This window comes from Eulemur rufifrons, chromosome 8 (assembly GCF_041146395.1).
Source record: "Eulemur rufifrons isolate Redbay chromosome 8, OSU_ERuf_1, whole genome shotgun sequence".
NCBI classification, from domain to species: domain Eukaryota; kingdom Metazoa; phylum Chordata; class Mammalia; order Primates; family Lemuridae; genus Eulemur; species Eulemur rufifrons.
Genome location: NC_090990.1, coordinates 38,298,913 through 38,321,553, shown reverse-complemented (window position 1 = coordinate 38,321,553; position 22,641 = coordinate 38,298,913). Strand labels below are relative to the sequence as shown.

General features: G+C 37.9%; 1 pseudogene; it reads right to left on the bottom strand.

Annotated features, from left to right (window-relative positions):
* Positions 1-10,303: 10,303 nt before the first annotated feature.
* On the bottom strand, positions 10,304-10,681 carry LOC138389078 (large ribosomal subunit protein eL31-like; annotated as a pseudogene).
* Positions 10,682-22,641: the final 11,960 nt, after the last annotated feature.

Genomic DNA, 22,641 nt, shown 5'->3' with positions numbered 1-22,641 from the left:
AAAGCAGCACGAACTTAAAAAGGAAATTGGGGACATTTGGGAACTTGTTAGGTCACTTGAGTTATTTAAAAAAGAGCAAAGCAATTCCCATTCTAGCAGTTGAGCATAAGGAACTAATTAATTATGTAGACAAAGATATATGCAAAAAGATGTTTATTGTATGTTTATAACTTAATGTGGAGAAAACCCTAAATAAATTAAGTAAATTAGAATATCTCCACACAAATACTGTGAATCCATTGACAATTGTTTTTAAAGAATTTTAAATGACATTGAAAACTGCTCATGATTCAACATCAAATTAATAAAAATAGTAAGTAAAAAAGACTATTTAAAATATATAAATGTGGTATTTAGAAGGAAATAATTAAAAATATTATATGTTATGGGATTTTTTTTATTTTTGATTGTGAAATAATTTCAGAGTTAAAGAAAGTTTCCAAAACTAGTACCCAAAAAATCCCATATACCTTTCATCAATATCAAACCATACTTGCTTTATCATTCTCTCTCTCACTCTTACTCTATTTTTCTTCTGTATCTATAGAGAGATAAACATAGATATATAAAGAGACTATTGTAATTATTTTCTAGTCCATTTATCCCTAAATATTTTTCGGTGTATTTCCTCAATACAAGAAGAGAATACAAATATCAAAGCATAATTATCAAAATTAGAAACTTAACATTGATGTAGTACTGTAATCTACTCTATGACCTTATTCAGATTGTGCCCATTGTCCCACTAATACTCTTTATGGAAGAAGAAAATGAGATTTTTGCTGTGGTCCAGGATCCCGTGCAGGATTATAATTAGTTTCAAATTTCTTTAATTTTCTTAACTCTGGAAATGCTTCTCAATTTTTGTCTTTTATGACCTTGACATTGTTGAAGAAAATGGGCCATTTATTTTGTAAAATATCCCTCAATTTGAGTTTGTCTTATGTTTCTTCATGGTTAAATTTAGGTTATGTATTTTTGGTAAGTAATGCTACAGAATTGATGTGTCCTTCTCAGTGCATCACATGAGGAGTCACGTGATACCAGTATGTCTCATCGCTGGTGATAGCAGCTTTGTTCACTTGATTAAAGTGGTATCTGCCAGGTTTCTCCACTGTAAAGTAACTATTTTTCTTTGTAATTAATAAATATCTTGTGGGGAGATAACTTGAGACTTCTCACAAGTTTTAATATTCATTGATGATTCCTGCTTGAAACAATTATTCTAGAGTGGTTGTCAAATGGTAATTTTCTAATTCCATTATTATTCTTTATACATTTTTTTTGTCTTCCTACTGAATGGGAGAGTTTTTTTATTCTCCATTTATTCATTTATTAATTTATTTATATGTGAATTAACGCATTGATTTTCATTTTATTCTGTGAATTACATAATCATTACTATCACTAATTATATTGATGCACAAATTATTGTTTCAGATTTGGCTGGCTTCTATGTTCTTTTAAAATTTCTTCATCATTTTTTAAGACTTCCCTTACTTTCTGGTACTATATCCCAGGCTCACCTTTTACTTTTCCAGTCCCAACCCTGGAATTACCCATTTCCTCTAAAAGCCCTAGTTCTATTTAGTAGGAAATGGTATTTAGAAATAAAGATCTAGGTGCTAGGTGTGCTCATTGCTACTGTGGTGCCATTGCTTCTAGGCTTTCTCACTGAGCAGAGCTACAAAATACACACACACACACACACACACACACACACACGACACGCACATACCATGACTTTTTTTTTTTTTTTTGGGGGGGGACAGAGTCTCACTTTGTTGCCTGGGCTAGAGTGCCATGGCGTCAGCCTAGCTCACAGCAACCTCAAACTCCTGGGCTCAAGCAATACTGCTGCCTCAGCCTCCCAAGTAGCTGGGACTACAGGCATGCACCACCATGCCTGGCTAATTTTTTCTATACATTTTTAGTTGTCCAGCTAATTTTTTTCTATTTTTAGTAGAGATGGGGGTCTCCCTCTTGCTCAGGCTGGTCTCGAACTCCTGAGCTCAAACAATCCACCCGCCTGGGCCTCCCAGAGTGCTAGGATAACAGGCGTGAGCCACCACGCCCGGCCTCAGACCATGACTTTTGAACAGTATTTTTAACTAACAGACAAACTACAATTATTTAGACTTGGGCATTTGGCAGACATCTAGAAAATGAAGGAAGTGAGCCTCTCACTTCCAGGAAAAGAACTAACAGCATTTGTTGCCAATGATAAAATTCAAACTTTCAAATGAATATTAGAATTTTGAAAATGTGTATTCACCACCGTGAACTTGAGAGCTTCCCAAACTTTTCTGAAGAGGTGGGTGGTGATATTAACATATTGTGGGGTGGTTTTTGTTTTTTTTTTAGTATTGTATGATGAAATATATCAACATTTGGAAGATCTGTATAACTTAGTGAACCAGTATTTTTTCAAATGACCAATGCATGATATTACAAAAGCATGTATGGATAAAATAACCATTTAAAGTGTAACATAGACCAGTGGATTTTAATGTAACAGATTACAAAAAGTTCCCTGATATGGTTTCAGAGTCCACATTGCAAGTAATCTTTGAGAAATTACCACTTGTCAAGTTTTGATATAGTAGCAAAGAAAATATCCACAGGCCTCCTAAATGACTATTAAAATACTCCCTACTTTTCCAAGTGCATATCTGTGTGAGGGAAGATTTTCTTCATATACTTCAAATAAAATGACATATTCCAACTGATTGAATGCAGAAGCAGATATGGGAATCCAACTGTCTTCTATAAAGTCTTTCTGACTTTAAAGAGATTTGCAAAAAATCTCAACAATGCCACTTTTCTCACTAGGTTTTTTTGTTTTGGAAAATATAGTTTCTTTTCATTAAAATAATTTATATATTAAAATATAAAGGATTCACTATTGTTATATTAAATAAATGCTTAAAATGTTTTCTCAGTTTTAATTTCTAAGATGATAGATCTGTTTTATGTATTGTTTGAATAGATGCAATCCACATAAACAAAAGATCTTTAGGGTCCTTTGTAATTTATGAATGTGTAGGGGACCAGAGACTAAAATGTTTGAGAACCACTGCTATAGTTTATTCAACTGTTCTCTTATATATGAGCATTTAGGTCATTTCCAGTATTTTGCAATTACAAACAATGTTGCAATGAATAATTTTGCAAATATGTGTTTTTCTATAGTTGTAGATATATCTTTAGTATAAATTCTTAGAAGTGGGATTGGATTAAAAGATGCATATGTAATCTCATTAGATACTACCAAATTCCCTTTCCAAAAGATTGTGCTTCACTGCTACCACTGTCTCTCACCCCTGCTAACACCCATACATTCTGTCAAACTTGAAACAATAAAGAGATACAGTTTCAAGACTATGTAGTGGAAAAAACTTTGGAATAAGACAGACCTGGGTTCACATCCTGAGTAACTACTGGATATAAAAAGAAGGACCTGTTTTCCCATCAATAAAATGAAGCTAATGTCTGCTATATATACAAAAGGACTGGTATATAGTAGGTGCTTGTTAAATAGCAGCTTTTGTTATTTGTTATCTGAATCTCTGTGCAAGTAGATGTGGTGGTCAGAGTTGACCAGCACAGATATCCTGGATTTCTTGGTGGTAAGGAATGACTGTCCTAATTGGAACTGTACAGGATGCTGACAACAGCAAAGTATACAGAGTTGAGAATCTTGGAAGTTATGTAGGGTGCAAAAGGGGAACGAATCACCTAGACCAGAAAAGATTAAACAGAAAAGAGGCCAGAAGCAATGCTGAAAGCTAGGGTGTGGATCCAGGGATTAGAGGCAATAAAAGCACCAGTTTATTAATTCAGTCAGTTGGTCAAATATTTATTGAACACTATTATGTACCTGATACAATGATCTGTAGTAAGCAAGATACTGTCTCTTACAGAATTTAGACCCTACTAATGGAGGCAGATGAGAAAATAGGCAATTATGATTTTAGGGGGTAAGCACAGTGTGCTATTGGAACACAAATCGGGGCATCTAACCTCAATTTGGGGATCAGGCAAGACTTCTTAGAGGAAGTGACATCTAAGCAGAGACCTAAAAAATGGCTAGGACTTTGTTAGGTGAATTGGGTAGAGAGAAGGGAGTAGACAGGGAAAGAGAGTGTTCAAGGCAGCAGAAATAGAACATGCAACAACCTAGGGGCAAGAGAACACATGCTATATCTGAAGAACTGAGAGAACAATTTTGTCTGAGGCAGAGAGTACAAAGTTGAGGACCAATAATAGCCAAGACAGAAACCAAATAAGGAAAGGCCTCATAATTCATGTTGAGGACTTTGGATTTTATCTTATGGGTGGTGAGAAGCTGTTAGAGTTTTTAATCTGATCAATGATATTAACAGATTTGATTTTAGAAAAGATCACTCTATCTGCTGTGTAGGGAATAGAATAGAAGACACAAACTTGCAGGCAGGGAGACCACTTATAAGTGTTTATTGCAATAATCCAGGCAAAATGGTGACCTGAATTAGAGTGGGGAGAATTTCAGGAGGTAAGATCATCAAATTCATGATTGGATTTGTCTGTGAAAAAGAGGGAGAAGTCAAGGATGACCCGGGTTTCTGGGTTGGGCAACTTGGTAGTCAGTGCTGTCAGGCCAGGAGACAGGGAGCAGGGGAGGAGCAGGCTTGAGTGGAAAGATGATGAGTGCTGTTTCAACATGTTGACAGATTAGGAAACTGAGGTTCATAAAGGTGAAGTTACCTGTCCAGCGTGACTGTAGGTGGCAGAACTAATGCCAACCCAGGACTGTCTGACTATAAGTTTTCTTGCTGCTTTAGCACTGCGGCACCTCCTCCCACACTCAGGATGGGAATGTGCACCAACCACCAGGGAGAGGCAAGCCACTGGGACCACTTAAAATGGGAGTGAAGGGCCTTCATACAAGTCAGATTTGACTGGATAATAACACAACATGGTATTGCCACAAGCATAATTATTGTTATTAACATGTTGTCCATGATGACTCACAAGGCCATCCTCTGGTTCCAGTAAGGAAGTATTAGGATGTACTTGATACTGCTGAATGGTTATGATGTGTTTTTCACAAGAATCATATATGAGGCAGTATGGCATGTAGGGTACAATCAAAAGACCCTGTGCTAGAGCCTGGAAACTGGGTTCAAATGATGTAAACATAGACTGAACTGAGGAGAAAAGTTGTTATTTAGGCATTTGAGTCTCTGGGCATTACGTCAGGGTGTCCAGTTCAGTCAGGGCTCCTTTAGCCCACCAGCCTATTCCATACTGCCCACCCACCATGCACAGAGATAGTACAGTGTAGTGGAAAGAGCTTACACTTTGGAGTGAGCAAATCTGAGTTCAAATTATAGATCCACTAATTTCAGGCTGTTTGACTGGAGGAAGTCACTTATTCTGAGCCTTGTTTTTCTCATTTGTATGATAAAAGGTTGTAAGAGCTATAACAAAAGTGTTGGGCATGTGCTAGGCACTCAATTAAAGTTAATTATGTTCTTTTGCCTTTTCTCATCTTTTTAACCTTGCACTGTTTCCCATCTCTATCTCTGGCAGCTCCATAAAAGAGTTAACAGCTTCTCTAAACCCTTTCCTATTCTTTCTGAGGTAAATATATTCTCTCATAATTAAAAAAAACAACAAATAAACAAAAAAATTTTGTAGTACAGAGTAGACCAGCTACGTAGTTAGCATGCATTACAGCCTGATGACTCACAAGGTTTATTTCATTTGGGTGTGTTACACCTCAGTTGTGCAAATGAGTGAATGATGTGGACCCATCATATGAGTTTGAATTCACTTTCATTCTACAAATGCTGAGCTCTAACTATGATCCAGGCACTATGGGAATGCAAAGTTGGGAAAAATATTGTTTCTGCTTGGTTTTGAATATGTTTATGTGTATGTGTATATGTGTTTTGGCTGAAGGAAGGGAGGATTCATAAAATTGAGGAATGTTGGGGTGAAAGCAGTGATGGGCTGGCACTAGCTCATGTTGGCTCATGAGAGCTGATTGCTAAATTTTAAGAAACTTTGTGAGCCAATTGTTAAACATGACCATTATAGCTAGAAGAGATTTGAAATGTTCCTAACACAAAAAAATGGTAAATGTTTGAGGTGATGAATATCCTAAATACCCTGATTTGATCATTACATATTGTCATGTATGTATCAAAATCTCACATGTACCCCATAAATATGTACAATTATTGTGTATCAATTTTTAAAAATTTAAAAATGTAAAAAGTTAAATCTCATAAACTTATAATTGAATAAATTATATTAAAAACAAAAGTAATAAATACAGAAAGCCCTTGCTTTGCACAGTTCTGAAATGCATGAATTTTAGTTGCCACAGTTTAGTTAAATAACATCAGTCCCCCAACAACACAATTGAAATTTCATTTATCACAGTTTGCTAACTATAAGTAATTGCACAAAGTACAAACTTTGCTGCTAGCACTTCAGTTCGTCAATCACTATGTAAATAACAGATGCACATTATGATCAGTGATAAATAACAATACTTCTTTCAAAGTATGTTGGTGACTGGTCACTGCATATCTGTTATTCAGTTCTTGCACAAACAGGAACATATATATTGTGTTGCCTCCTTTTCTACCAGTAATAAAACCACATAACATTTTACAAAAATCAATAACCAAAGAAGAGAATTGGCAAAAAAAAAAAAAAAAAAAAAAAGTGAGGCAAAGAAATGAAAAGTGATAAGGCAGAAATGAAACTTGAATTGAACATAAATGGAATTATAGAAGAAATAGTTGACCATGGGAATTTTGACACTACTTCCATTTGAAAGACTCTAGATATGCAGCCAGAGGAACTTAGTGAAGGTAAACTTACTGATATAAATAAAGAAAGTGGTTGTGATCAAAAAGATTACAATGTCCTAGAGTAAGTAACACTAGCAAAAAACTTCACAGTAAAGGAACTCTTGGAGATACTTTGAGACATTGAAAGTGCAAAGAATAAAATATTGGAAGCGAATCCAAACTTAGAAATAAGTAGGACCATGTACTAAGCATAGAAAAATTGGTTGCTGCTATTTTAAGTTATACAAAAAGAAAGCAAGCACTGTTCAAATTACTCTTGATAACTTTTTTACAAAGAAATAAACTAATTTTCAATGTTTCAAATGTTTCTAATGGAATGTTTTCAATTACAGTGTACTGTACCATTCAATGAAAAAAGAATAGTCTTTTCAGCAAATGGTGCTGAGACAACTGGACCCCTACCATATGCAAAATTTAACATAAAATGGATCAAAAGGCCGGCTGGGCATGGTAGCTCACATCTGTAATCCCAGCTCTTTGTGGGGCTGAGGCAGGAGAATCTCTTAAGGCCATGAGTTCAAGACCAGCATGGACAACATAGCGAGATCATATCTCCACAAAAATTTTTTTTTAAAAATTAGCTAGGCATGGTGGCATGCACCTGAGTCTTAGCTACTCAGCAAGTCAAGTTAAGAGGATAGCTTGAGCCCAGGAGTTTGAGGCTTCAGTGAGCTATGATCATGCCACCGTACTCCAACCTGGGCCACAGAGCGGCACCCTGTCTCTAAAACAAACAAACAAAGACCTATATGAGAAACTAAAACTATAAAATTCTTAGAAGAAAACATAGATGTAAATATTTGTGTAATCAATAGTTTTTTAGATATGACACCAAAAGTACAAGCAACCAAATTAAAAATGGATAAATTGAACTTCATCAAAATTTAAAACTTTTGTGAAGTTAACCATGGTGGGAAGGTTTATACCACAGAAATTGGCAAATGCTATAATACTTATCAGGACTTGGTTTGTTAATTGTCTAGACTTAAGAAAGTGATAGAGCAAAAGTTAATAATGCAAATTAAACTTAAAATTGTGTTGTGTCTGGAGCTGTTACGCCGTGAAAAGCATGAAAAAATTGAGGAAATAGTCTTCCAGTATTTGAAAACTATTATTTGATTCAGCAAAGAAGTCACTATAGCATTGACAGTTGAGTGAAGTTCCAATAAATGTCTTTGTTGTTTCACTTTTATCTTATTCATTAAACTAAAATATTAACCAACATTCATGTCAGAACTACACTTGGAAAGCCAGTAGTTAAACATTTACTAGCATATCACTGGCTGGGAGGGACAGCAAAGGTCCTAGAATCCAACATCTCTTACCATTTTATGTGTTGGGTGCCTAAAGCCCAGGACCTGTCCAAAATTACAAGCAAGTGAATGGAAGAATGGTCAACATTTGAATCATATGCTGTTCTTTCACATCTTAACACCGCCTCTCTGGGTGTCCAGGAAAATGTGTTTTCCATGACATACCATAGTAAGGATGGGCAGTGGAGATGTGTGAAACAGTTGTCATCAGGTTAGCCAATAAAAAGCCCTTCTCTCCAGTGTTCTAACAAGGCCATGTACTTCCCCTGGGGGAAGGAAGAGCCAAGAAAATTGGGACACAAGAAGGTCCCTCTCCCTATCTGGGCAGTCAGCAGTAGGGCAGACAAACAAGCTATGTCTTATTTTTTACTTTTCTCTCCTCTCTTTACACTCTCCTCCCTGAGGCATTGAAGAAATACTCAGGCTTCTCTCCAATCAAGGATTAAACAGAGGCCTGGCCCCAAGAGAGAGAGTCAGGTTTGAACTTGGCCTCCAGTCCAAAGCCCTATCCTTGGCCTCAATCACATGGAACATTACTTTAACCTTATCTTATTTACCCAGAGTCTCCTTGGGAGGTGAGCTGAGGGTTCATAATAATGGACTTTTACATACAGCCCTTTACAATTTACAAGGCCTTTGTACATGCACCATCCTGTGTGAGCTCCATAATGGACCTTTTGGTAACTAGGGAAGGAGTTAAACCTATTTTATAGGTGAGGAAAATAAGGCTCAAAGAGACAGAGTAGCCAAATTCATGCAGCCAAATTACTGGAACCCAGGTATGGTGACATAAAATTTAGTTGTCTTTCATGGCACAAAAGTACAGTGATACAGACCTAGGGGTATTCGGAGAATTACTCTTAGTAATAGTTGTTAGTAACAAAAATACCTATCATTTCGGAGCACTTACGTGTTACAATGCACTAAATGTTTCATATACATTCTCATTTAAGCTTCATAACAATCTGTTAAGATTGGTGCTAAACTCTCTATTTAACAAGTAAGAAGCTAAAGCTCAGAAAGTTTAAGGAAACTGGCCTGGATCACACAGCAGAGGTGTCAGAGCAAGGATTTGAACCCAGATTTAAGTTTCCAAAGATCATACTCTTAGGAAAAATGAATGGCCCATGACACATGAAACAATATTTTTATTAGCTGTAAAGTATTTCATTAGGTATGTCAAGCAAAGGAAGGAGAAAGAGAAGAAAGAAAACTAATTGAGTATCCACTCTTCATGCGTTAATAAATATTCCCTAAGAACTACATCTTCAGGATTGTGCTAGGTACTAGGGATAGAGGGGTGTATAAGCAGACTTAGCCCCTACATTTAAAGTGCTTATTTTGGGGAAAGAATATAAAGGATTTAGTAAACATGCATAAATATATAAACTGTGTAAATCCTGGAATATCATGAGATTGTTAAGAGAGAGAATAATAGGGGCAGAGAGATCTTTGAGAGACGATAGTTCAGGAGGGTTCAAGAAAGTCTTTTTGAGGAAGTGGCATCTTAAGTTGAGCCCTGGAAGCCAAGTCATAGTTAGTCAGGGGACTTGTGTGGCTTGGCTTGGTGTGGGAATGAGCCTAAGGAACTGAGAGTCAGCCAGTGTGTGGCTGGAGTGGTCTGATCAAAGGGTAAGTGGCAAGAGCTGAGTCCGGAGAGAAACAGACAAAGGTTAGATCATGAAGGACTTACAGCTCATGGTAAAGATTTGGGATTTTATCTCAAGGACAATGGGAAGTCTTGGAGAGTTTTCAATCAGGAGAGAGATATGATCCAATTTATGTTTAAAATATCACTCTGTGGGACTCGAGTCTAGTTATAGGGAGATATATATATATATATATATATATATCACTCTGGCTACTGAGAGGTAATAGAATTGTAGAGGCAAGATTTATAACAGGGACACAGGAAACTTTGAGAAATCCAGGAAAGATGATGGCTTGGACTAGGCAGTGGAGAAAGACAACTAAAAGTAGATGAATTTGAAATATTGCCATATACTATCCTAGATACTATAAAACATATTTTCTTATTTAAGCCTCACAACAACCCAATGATGTGGGTACTCTATAGATTTTTTTTTGCAGTTTTATAACTTTATTTGATGTATCTGACAATCAGCAGTTAATTCTCATCCACATTGACTGTAGATTTTTGAAAGTGGTAACAAGTACATAGGTAACCAAGGTATAGAGTTTGTTTGGTGAATCTTCATCCTCATTATGTTTTCTGGACAACTGCACACGAATACAGTAGGGGATATTCTTATTCCTTTGGCTCAGACAGCTTTGTTGAGCCTGATAATCAATGTGCACATCTGGAGTCCCCATCTCCTTCATGGTAAATTTCTGGATTTCTTAGAGTGCCCGAGAGACACGCTTCTTGAAGCTCCTTCCATGGATGCACTTGTCAGTGTTGATAGTGTATTCTTAGGTCACCACCTCATTGATGGCAGAACACCCCTTCTTCTTGCCCCCCTTCTTTGCAGGAGCCATTCTGCTGGGCTCAAGTTCTACATTTTTAATTTTACAGATTTTAGAGCTGAGGAAGCTGAGGCTCAGAGAGGTTCAGCCTCCATATCATACTTCCCTCTGAATAGCAGCGATCTGCCAAGTAAAGAAACTGATATTTAAACCCAGAGTAGGTGTCAGGTTGACTTGCCACAATAAAGCCCTATCCGAAAGGCTTCAGAAAGAGGTCAATCTAGGTAGGGAACGTCTGTGGTTAGAGGTGATTATGTCAACTGGAAAACTGCTGCGGTGACTTAGTAAATAATCAGGCAATCAGTACCACTGGATTCCAGTTAGGGTGGAGCTTCCTATAGCTGGGAAACTTGAAAAATGTAGGCCCTTACAGAGGTGTAACTGTAGATTGACTGAGTTGGAAAGACGCCTTACAGATGGTTGGATACAAATGTCCCACTTACAGATACAAAAACTGAAAACTAAAGTCCAGAATGGAGCAGGGGCTTGTCAGGGTCACCTAGAATGACAGTGGCAAAGTTGGGGCTACAACTAGGTCTTCTGACTTCCAGCTCACAGTTCCCAAGAACTGGGCTGTACCACGTCTTTGATGGACCCAAAGATCCTTTCACATTAAAATAGAATATTCTGTATCAAACAAATTCTAGGTGTGGAAACTGTACTTTTGAGAAGAAGAGGGGCAAATCTCATTTCTGCTTCTATGAGGCCCCTGCCAGAAATACCATAGTCTCTATCTTCCCACATACACAGCCTCTTAAATCCCCAGATATAGCCTGCTCCTGAGAAAGTTGAGGAGTAAGCCAGAGTCATCCCTATGATTCTAGACTCCTATTGCTCCCTATGGCCTTCCTCCTCCAGGTGTTCTCTCTCTTCTCTTAAAAGTGTGCTTTTAGGAAGAGATCTTCTGTTAGTCACTTTTACCATGGCACATATTACAAAGAAGCAAATTCCAATAAGGCAGAGACCCTCAATTCTGCCTCTCACTGCTGTGCAGCCGTTGCACAGAAGAAATATTCTCTAGACCTGTTTCCTTGTCTGTACAATGAAGAGACTGAACATAATTTCTGAGGGGCTTGCTATTTTTGATCATGTGGGACAAAAACTTATTACTTCCCATGACCCCAGGTCTCTGGCACAGATAGGTTCACCAGAACTCTTGGCTACCTGGTGAAGCGAGGCTCATCAGGTGGAATGTCATCACCTGCTGCACCCTTCCTGCCCACGCTACTTCTGCTCCGCCAGAGTCTAGCTGATGACTGGAAGCTCCCAGGATTCAGATTCTTTTCCTTCTCTGCATTCAAGGGAGGAGCCCTGGGCCCCACCCTTGGTCTTCACACTCATACTGTTTGAGTATAATTTGCGAGAGTCACCTTCTTGCCTTAAAATATCTCTTCCACCTATTGGGGGAGGGGGTGAGATGTTGATGAAAGACCAAGAGCTTTGGAGTAAATAGGGTTGGATTTGAATCTGGACCCTGCATTTTAGCAGCTTTGTGATCTTGAGCTTGTTACCCCAGATCCTCAGGCCTTCCATCTATAATGCTTACTGCATGCTGTAAAGGGTAGAGATCATGTCTGTAAAGCACATAAATTCCTATTCCCTTAAGAAAAACACCTCACACTAGAAATAGAATATGTATTAAAAGAGCCATCCCTCTGTTTTTTTCCTATAAGTTTTTTACAATGAGGTGATACTAACAATTTATTTTCTAAAAACCAAAATGCAACACAAAGCCTTTCTTCCTTCCACATGCTTAATATGTAAGGGCTCAATGCATTTTTATTATCATTATAATTACAAATGCTGATTAATTGTACGTTGAATGAATCTACTCAGAAAGGTCTAAATTCTCTCTAAAATAGAAATCTGACTCAAAACTTTCTCCTGCTTAAAAATCTTCAGTGGCTTCCCATAGCTTTTTTCCTGAGCCCAAATTTTATACTGTCATTGAGTGTTCTTAACACCCTGGTCCCAACCTGATTTCACAGTCTGAAGTCTCTAGTGTAGTTTTTTAAAAAAGCATAGGATTTGGTATCCTACCTTAGCCACTGAACCTGTTTCTTCCTCTGTAATACTGGGGTAGTAACTTCTATCTCACAAATTAAATAATAGGAGCTTATGATAGCTACTAAATTAAGTGCTGGCTAGTGTATAAGACCTTGACAAACATTATCTCATTTAATCCTGATGAGAGCCCAATGAAATAAGTGCTTTTATTTTTGTATGAGAAAACTTAAACTTACAGAAGTTAAATAACTGTCAAATATAACAGTTACCAAATATAACACAGACTTATACCCAGAAGTAGCTGCCTTCACAGTATATAGTGTCACCTACTGTGCCTTAAAGCCTCCCTTGAGGGCATATATTTAAAAGGACTTTGTACACAGGAAAGGCTTTTAAAATTGGCTATCAGTCGCTGTCACCACCTCCTCCTTCCTTGGATCCAATGCTCTGATTACACAGAGCAATTTACCATTCTCAATGGCATTTTTACAGCTCTGTGCCTTTACCCATATTGTTATCTCTGCCTAAAGTGCTCTTATTTCCCCTCTCAAAATGATACTCCTTTCACAAGAACCAGGTAGGAGATCACATATGCTGTGAAGTCTTCCCTAACACACTGGCATATCCCTCACTCCCCCAAGGGTAGGCATGAAATCTCCATTTTTTGTCTCCTTGTTCCTATCCACTTGACAAATGTTTAGTAGATAATTCTTGAATGCATTAATCTTAAATAATTTATTATAATTTCAGTGAAACCAACCAGGGGAGTTTTCTTTCCAAAGAGTCTTCAATTATGCCAAGGAAAATCTAAAGTGGATTGATTGTTGGGTAACACCTAGAAAAATAGCAGTGTAATTCAAGCCATGTCCAACAGGTGGCACAGTAACCATGGTCAAAGCAGCCAGAGAAGTACCCGTTTAAAAAGAGTGATATTAACGATAACATTTGCATAATGTTCATGAAGCTCTTTTACGTGTATTATCTACATGCATTCTTGTCCCCATCTTACAAATGAAGAGGGAAATGAGATTTTTCCAAATCCCAGAATCTTTTTGGGACACATTATTAGGTAAGGTGACTTCAAGGGTCTAACAGAGGCCCTGTGATTTTCCTTCCAAATTACCTTCCTATTCCTTGAAAATATGTGAAATGTTACTTTAGGAACTTCAACTCTTTGGCTGAGCCTTTAAAATTTAAATATTTAAATGGAGGGAGGGGAATGTATGAAGTATTTTAATTCATTTGCACTTTAGTGTAAAAAGTTTCAAACATATTCTTGAGAGCCACTTGACCTAAATAGGTTGGATGGCCACAGTGAGATTGTGTAGGAGCACTGTGACATGAGGAAGAGCCACAAAGATGAGATGGTGGGTGGGGAAAGGAAAGGGGAACTGTAGGAAGTTTCATTAATATAACAATTTGCCATGGGCCAGCCTAGTTCCCTATTGCTGTAGCCATAGCCAGGGGACTCCATTCATCAAGGGGTTTGTTATCCCAGGAATTTGAGAACAGTGTATAATCAAGGGACAATGTATAATCAAGTAGTAATGCCTGGGAAATTCTCAAGAAACCCTTCACAGCACCCTCTAGCTAGAAGCTGGAAAACTGAGAGTCAAATCTGGGTTTATAAGAATGAAACCTGGAGTAAAACAGTAAAATCTGCAATTCTAAGTTTGGCACTTGGAGTTCAGTATTAGAATCTCAGACACTGCTAGAACTTGAACGTTGAAAATAGAATCTGGAGGTTACAGATTAGAATTTGGTGGTCCAAATATAGAATCTTGAGTTGCCATTATTAAAATTCCTAGAGTGTCTGGTTGTGATTGTGGAATCTAACTGTAGGATTCAAGTTCATAGAGTAGAGCCTACACTTACAATATTAGAATTTTGGGGTTCTAAGTAGCAGCTGGGTTCTAATGGTAAAATGCTTAGATTCAGAGAGTAAGATCTGAAGTTGCAATGGCAGATTTATAGAGTTTAGTATGGAATCTCAGGCTCTGAATTTGGTACCTGCAGTTCTTATAGTAGGATCTCAAGTTATTAATGTAATAGTAAAATCTAAAGGTCCAACAGTGAAATTTCAGTTTCAGAGAAAGAACCTGGAATTCCTGAACTAGAATCTGAGTTTATGAGACTAGAACTTGGAATTATATTGTTTGAATCTTGCATTTTGAAACTGGAATTTTAGTTCCAATTCTGCAATACAAGTATTAGAGTTTAGAATATGGGGTTCAAAGAGCACAATTTTGAGTTCAAACAATTTTGAGTTGCCATAGTGGAACCTTGAAATAAAATATTAAATTATGAAATTCAAAGATGGGAGTCTAGCTTATTAGATTAGCGTTAGAATTAGCCTTCAATAGCAATAATGCTAACGGCTAACATTTATTAAGTGCTTACTATGTGCCAGGCATTGTTCTAAGCATTTTAAATATATTACTATTATTGCTATTATTGCATTTAGTGTTCAAAAAAAAACGTGTCAGGTAAATACTATTATTATCATCCTTGTTTTACAGATGAGGCATAGAGAGGTTAAGTAACTTTCCAAAGGTCCCATACCTGAGAAGCACAGAGATGGCATCTGACCATAAGTAGTGTGGCTCTAGAGCATATGTTTTTAACAACTGTGATGATAAGTACGTCAGATTCTAAAGTCTAGAAGAACATTGAATTCCACTACTGTAGTAAACCTTGAGGTTTAACAAATAGAACCTAGAGTTACTGTAATAGAAACTAGAGTTCCAATAACAGCATCTTGGGTTTTGATAATGTACTCTGTATGTCCAATGATAGAATGAGGGGCTCATACAATAGAATCTAGAGTTCCAAACAAATTATTCAGTTCTGAAATTAGAGTTCCAAATGAAGAACCCCAATTTAATCCCAATTATTGGAATCCAAGATTCTACTACCAAAACTTTGGCCTCAACTCTGAACTTTCAGGTCTAATTCCAGTAATGGAATCTGTGTTTCTGAAAGTAAAGCCTAATTTCCTAGAGTAGAATTTTAGTTTCTGAGAGTAGAATGTTGAGTTTTAATAGTAGAATCTTCTGGGGAGACTAAGACCTGGGGTTTTAATAGTAGAATCTAGAATTATTAAAGTAGTTCCTCAAATTCCAAGATTGGAAATTGAGATCTCAATAATGGAATCTTAAGTTACAGTAGTAGAATATAAGCTCCAATAATAGGATCTTGGGTTCAGAGAGTACAGAGTGATGTTCCAAAAGTAAGATATGTGATTCCAAGAATAGAACCTGGAGAACCTGGATAATAGAACCTTGGTTTACTAGAATATTAGAATCTGGGATTTAGGGAATGGAATCTGGAGTTGCCAAAATAAAAGCTATAGTTCTAAAAATAGCTTCTTGGGGCCAGGCATATTGCTCACACCTGTAATCCCAGCACTTTGGGAAGCCGAGGCAGGAGGATTGCTTGAGGCCAGAAGTTTGAGACCAGCCTGGGCAACATAGTGAGTCCCCATCTCTACAAAATTTTTAAAACTTAGCCAGGCATAGTGATACTAGCCACTCAGGAGGCTGAGGCAGGAGGATTGCTTGAGCCCAAGAGTTCAAGGTTACAGTGAGCTATGATCTCACCACTGCACTCCAGCCTAGGCAACAGAAAAGTCACTTGAAATAATTCTTTTCTCCCTGGTAGGTATAGAATTAATTTTATGTTGAGTTAGGTTCATTTGCTTTCATTTGTTTTCAATTTTAATGTTTGATTTTTAAAAAACATTTTGAATTTGTAACATTATACATGACTCAAAAGAAAAAAATCTTTAAAATATATATTCAGAGAAATTTTTATTTCATCTCCTCTATCCCATTTTCCCCTCTCTTGATAGGTAAGAATTTTTAGTAGCTTCTAATATTCTTCCAGTATTTGTGTTTATTTTCTCTTTCTTTCTGACAGTAACTTTATTTCAAAAATTTCAAATCTACAGAAAAGTTGGAAAAATAGTTCAATGAACTATCCATCTAATTAATTTATTATTGACATGTCTCCATTTGATTTATCTCTCTCTCTTCATAGTATTGGTGATGTTATTATTTCCTGAACCATTTGAAAGCAAATTGCAGATGTCATAACCCTTTACCACTAATCGCTCAGCACATCACCTAAGAATAAGGACATTTTCTTACATAACCATAGTACAATTATCAAAATTATAAATTTTAGGAAATTTAACCTTCATTCAATATTATTATCTAATATATAGTCCATATTCAAATTTCACTCATCTCACTAATGTTCTTTAAGTTGGGAAATAATTCTCCATGAGTATTTTCACATTTCTGCATGTTCAGGGCTTTCTGAGAAAAAATTGTGGCAAGATGGATTAAAGGATGATTGAATAGCATCCATAAAGATAGAGACTTCTGGACAGATACAGTCTTTTCTCTCCTTGGAGCTATTTGCTTACATTCCAAGGTAGTGAATGAAGTAAAGATCTTTCCTACCTCTTCCCAGACAGGATTTGTTTACATTCCAGAGCAAGGTATTGCTTTATCTCTGGAGGAAAGGATTGGCAGTGGCAAATGGCACCGGGCCCTTATTATGCCACCCTATAGAAAGTGGGGCATAGGAAACTGGTGCTAAGATTGCTATGTCAGTTAAAATGATCTTATATTTCTTTTCTTTTTTTCTTTCCTTTTTTTATCTAATTAAAATGGTCTTATCCCTGATCCAGACCAGAGGTCTGGTGTTCCCATTAGTGTGTGTGTGTGTGTGTGTGTGTGCGCGCGCGCGCGCATGTGTGTGTGTGTGTGTGTGTGTAAAACTGAGCATGTGGGATAACATCTCAGACCCATTATAGTTTTTTTTAATTTTATAATTTTTGTTTCTTTTAATTTTTTATTAAATTTGCATTGCATTGTGTAATAAGTTGAGACTGTTACAGTTTAAGACGTAACACTTTATAGCTGCCCCTACCCCAGATTCAGGATTCTATTAGGGATCACATGTTACATTTAGTTTGCCAAGTCTCTTTAGTGTCTTTTGATATTTGCCCCTTAACCTTTCTTTGTCATTCATCACACTGATATTTTTGAAGAGTCCAGACCATTTGTTTTGTAGTTCCCTTCTTTCTTATACATAAAACCATAAAAAAGCATGCTATAAATACTCTTCTGCACCTTGCTTCTTACCAATATATCTCAGGTTATGCTATAGCAGTATATTGAGATCTTTCTTTTTCCTTATAGCTACATAATACTTCATTGGTTGGAGATCCTCTGTTTTCCTGGTATACAGTACAGGGGTATACAGTAGGAACTCAGTAAGTGTTGAGAAAGTGTATGGTTCCAAAAAAGCAAAAGAATAAGTGAATGGGGAATAACTGAGCAGAAGAGCAATATATGGCTCGGACAGAGAATAATTTGGAGCCAGACAGACCTGGGATGCAAATCCAGCTCTCTTGACATTAGGCAGTTTGTCATAGTGGTTAAACAAACAAGCTCTGAAACCAGAGTACTTAGGTTTGACTCCACCACTTAGCCGTGTTTCCTTAGGAAGGCTACTTACTAAACCAAATGTGCTTCAGTGTCCTCATCTGTAAAATGGAAACAATAAGAGCATCTACTTCATAAGGTTATTGTGAAGGTTAAATGAGGTAAAACATGTAAATCAGGCCGGGTGCGGTGGCTAACGTCTGTAATCCTAGCACTCTGCGAGGCTGAGGTTGGAGGATCAATTGAGGTCAGGAGTTCGAGACTAGCCTGAGCAAGAGCGAGACCCCCATCTCTACTAAAAACAGAAAAATTAGCTGGGCATCATTGCATGCACCTGTAATCCCAGCTACTCAGGAGGCTGAGGCAGGAGAATCACTTGAACCCAGGAGTTGGAGGTTGCTGTGAGCTAGGCTGATGCCACAGCACTCTAGCCCAGGAAACAGAGCGAGACGCTGTCTCAAAAAAAAAGAAAGAAAGAAAAAGAAAAAAAAAGTGTAAATCATTGAAAACATAGTAAGAGGTCAAAAAATGTTAGATATAGTTTATAGCTATAATTTTTCTAAACTTCAGTTTCTTCATATGTAACATAGGGCCACCCATCCATCAGGGAGGCTGTTGAAGACCGAGACAATGTCTGAGAGGTACTTAGCATAGTGACCAGCATAGAGGAGCCATCAATAAATGGTAGCTATCAAGCCTGGGGGACATGGGATGAACATGATTACTGGGAAGAGTATCGGTACTGTAAACTTCCTGAGGGTTGGATTGTTTATCTTGTTCACTAACTCAAGCCCAAACACAGTACCCATCACACTGGCTTTGGAGTTAGGCAAACTTATTTGTGTTTAAATTCTAGTCATGACACCTCCAAGCTGTGTGATCTTGGACAAGTTACTTAACCTTTCTGATCCATATTTTCCTCATTGATAAAACAGGGATAACAATAGTACCTAGCTCAGGGTTGTTGTTGGAATTAAATAGAACAATGTGTATGAAGCTATTTGATCTCACCTTAGATGATGATAAAAAAGTAAAGCAGACTGGGCATGGTGAACGCCTGTAATCCTAGCACTTTGGGAGGCTGAGGCAGAAGGATCGCTTGAGCCCAGGAGTTTGAGGATGCAGTGAGCTATGATCACACCACTGCACTTTAGTCCGGTCAACAGAGCAACACCCTGTCTCAAAAAAAAGGACCATTCAGTAAATTAGCGGTTACGATTGTACGCTGTTCTTGGGGATAGAGCACAATCAAAGCTGTGGAAAACTTCATATGCTATACCTTGGGTTTTAAGTTCCCTTTTATTAGGCCCAGGCAATGAGATTAAGGAAATCACTCCCACAACCAATTGCCAAATGAGTTTCACTGTTCTGCCTTATTGCCACTACCCCAAAACATCCCTCAAACCCCCGAGGGAAGGAAGAAAAGGGAGATAAAAGGCAAAATAATCCAAGTGGCAAGGTAGGAATTATCTTACACCCTCTATGGTTGTCAGGGTTTGGTGGCCCCTTGTGTAGGCAACCGGTGCCTCTGGAAGATGGCAGAGAGCTTTACTGAGGAAGTCATGCAACACAGAGACATCTCTGTGTCCTATTTGCTGTCTCATTTGCTCCAGGAGCTAGGGGTACCTTAGTATGAGGCTAGGATACTACGATCCATTGTAAGGTCTAATCATAAAATCAACATGGGGATATTTATCCATGGCCTGGATTCTGGCTCCCTAGATTCAGTCATGGTCAAGATAACCTGATCTTGGTGGTCATTCATTCCACAAAGCATATACAAAATATGAATGTTCTCATGCTCACTTTTTTAAGAGGAAAAAGTCACACTTTCACAACCATTTTTAAGTCATCTATAGAAAGGAACGTTGATTTCTCTTATTTCTCGGTATATATTTTGCAAAAATTACCAGGCGTGGTGGTACTCGTCTGTAATCCCAGCTATTCAAGAGGCTGAGGCAGGAGGATCACTTGAGCCCAGAAGTTCTGGGCTACAGTGCATTATGATTGTGCCTGTGAGTAGCCACTGCACTCCAGCCTGGCAGCATAGTGAGACCCTATCTCTAAAAAAAAACAAATTAAGGCATATATTAAAATCTAATATATGATGTTCAGTCTGGAGAAATAGAAGTCTGACATCTGAAGACCAACTTAACTCCCCATATCCCACAGTGACATGGTCTCATTATGTGTCATTAAACGAATGGTGTGGCAAAAACTGGATCTGAATTTAGGTCTAACTCCCAAACCCATTTTCAGTTGCCTTGTTTTTTTTTGTTGTTGAGACAGTCTCACTGTGCGTCCCTGGGTAGAGTGCAGTGATGTCATTGTAGCTCACCGCAAGTTTCAACTTCTGAGCTGTAAGTGATCCCTCCTGCCTCAGCCTCCGGGGTAACTGGGACTACAGGTGTGGACCGCAACACCTGGCTGGGTTTTGTTGTTTTGTGTATTTTTTTTTCTTGTTTTTCTTTTCTCTTTGTTAGAGATGGGATCTCACTGTTGCTCAGGCTGGTGTCGAACTCCTTAGCTCAAGCTATCCTCCCATCTCCACCTCCCAGAGAGCTAGGATTACAGACATGAACCACCCCACCTGGTCCCAACCCCATTTTCTTTTCACTTTGCCTTGATGTCCTCATAAGCATTACTTTCCCAATCCCATGCAAATTACTCTCTGAGAGGAATAAATGCTAGTAAGTAAAATAGTAAGCTCTCATTTTTGTGCAAAGCTGAAGCACAGGCCTTCCGTAAATGTTAAAGAACAATGACAATATCCACCAGTAGGCAGTGTGCTTAGGAATTATAGAATCATGCAGAATCCCAGGGGATGGGAATAAACCACTGAAGTCATCAAGTCCAAGGATTTTCAAACATGTTCAGGTAGTAGAGCTCCTAGAAGTCACAGTGCTCTTTGCAAAACATCACAGATTGCTGACAGCTAATATCATTATATACACTAGCAATGATTTTACTAGCACACACAGCATGGTGTAATGGGAAGGATCAGGCTTTCAAGTTTCACAGATCTGACTTTTCCATTTACTAACTTGAGATCTTGAGTAAGTTAACCTTTCTGTGCCTCTCATCCCTCATTTGAAATATGGGGAAAGCAAATCCCTCTTGCAGGGTTGTTAATTACTTTTGAAATATGCATATATACATAGATGTCATAGTTGTACCTTAAAAATGGTAGCAACAAGTCCATAATTCCTTATCCAAATTTCTTGGAGCCAGATTTGTTTCAAAATTAAGAACTTTTTAAATTTAGAAAATGTAATGTGAGACATATGTCATATAAATAATACCCCTAGCTGAGTTTGAGACAGTACCCTATAATCTAACACTTTATATTTCTGTGGAGTTTGCACCAAAATTATTAAAAGTATACTTTGTTTTCAAACCATTTTGAATTTAGTTGGGATTTTGGATCTGTGGATAAGGGATTGTAAATATGTGTTATTATTTGAAGATAATATGACTACTATATGTTTCAGGTCTCCATAGCTTAGGAAAATATGTATTTTTTTAAAGGAGGGATGCTTTTGGTGCCCTACCCAGATTCTTGTTACCAATGGATGCACCCATCCTCCAGCTGCCACCAGTATTGGCTGATACAACTCACAACTGTCCTCTTCTTGGAGACTCACCCTCAACCAAACAGGAGCTCCCTCTCTTCGTGGTGAGGGAAGAGAGGAGAAGACCTGTCAATGACTGTCTAACACAGTTCCTTGTGCCAAGGGACTAATTTTGGGTTGAAGTTCTTGTGTTAGAGTTTCCCCGTGGGATTAGACTGAAGCTGGTCTTAGAATCTGCACTCTTCCTTACCTTTTCTCCATTGCCCTGTGCTCCTTCCATCTCCCTTTTCCTAAGAGCAAATACTTCAATAAGTCACTTGAATCAGAATCCCTATCTCAGGCTCTGCTTCTAGGGAACCTAACCTAAGACATTTGGTACCAAGAGTGGTCTTAGAAAGCAGACCTAAGGATGGGATTCTGGAGTTGGATCACACCAGGACTGGATAGCAATGTGTTGGGTGGAGTACAAGGGTCCCTGGCATGTTATAGATGGAATTGCAAAGACTTTCACCTGTAGTGAATTGGGTGGAATACAGGTGGAAAGATGGGGATGCTCAGTCTCACTGGTGCAATGTCTCAGGCATTTAAGAGATATATGGGAAATAGCAATTATAAGAATTGTGGAAGTGTCTGTTGTTAAATGCCATTGCTTAACTTATGAAAGAAAATGATAGACTCCAGTATATTGATCAACCATTTAAAGCAGGCTGGGCAAGGTGGCTCACGCCTGTAATCCCAGCACTTTGGGAGCCTGAGGTGGGAGAATTGCTTGAGGTCAGGAGTTTGAGGTTGCAGTGAGCTGTGATGACACCACTGCATTCTAGCCTAGGCAAAAGAGTGACACTCTGTCCCCCCAAAACAAACAAACAAAAAACCCCAGACAATTTAAAGCAAAGGACCTCACTGGTAGCAGTTTTTAAAAAAAATTTTTTTGAGA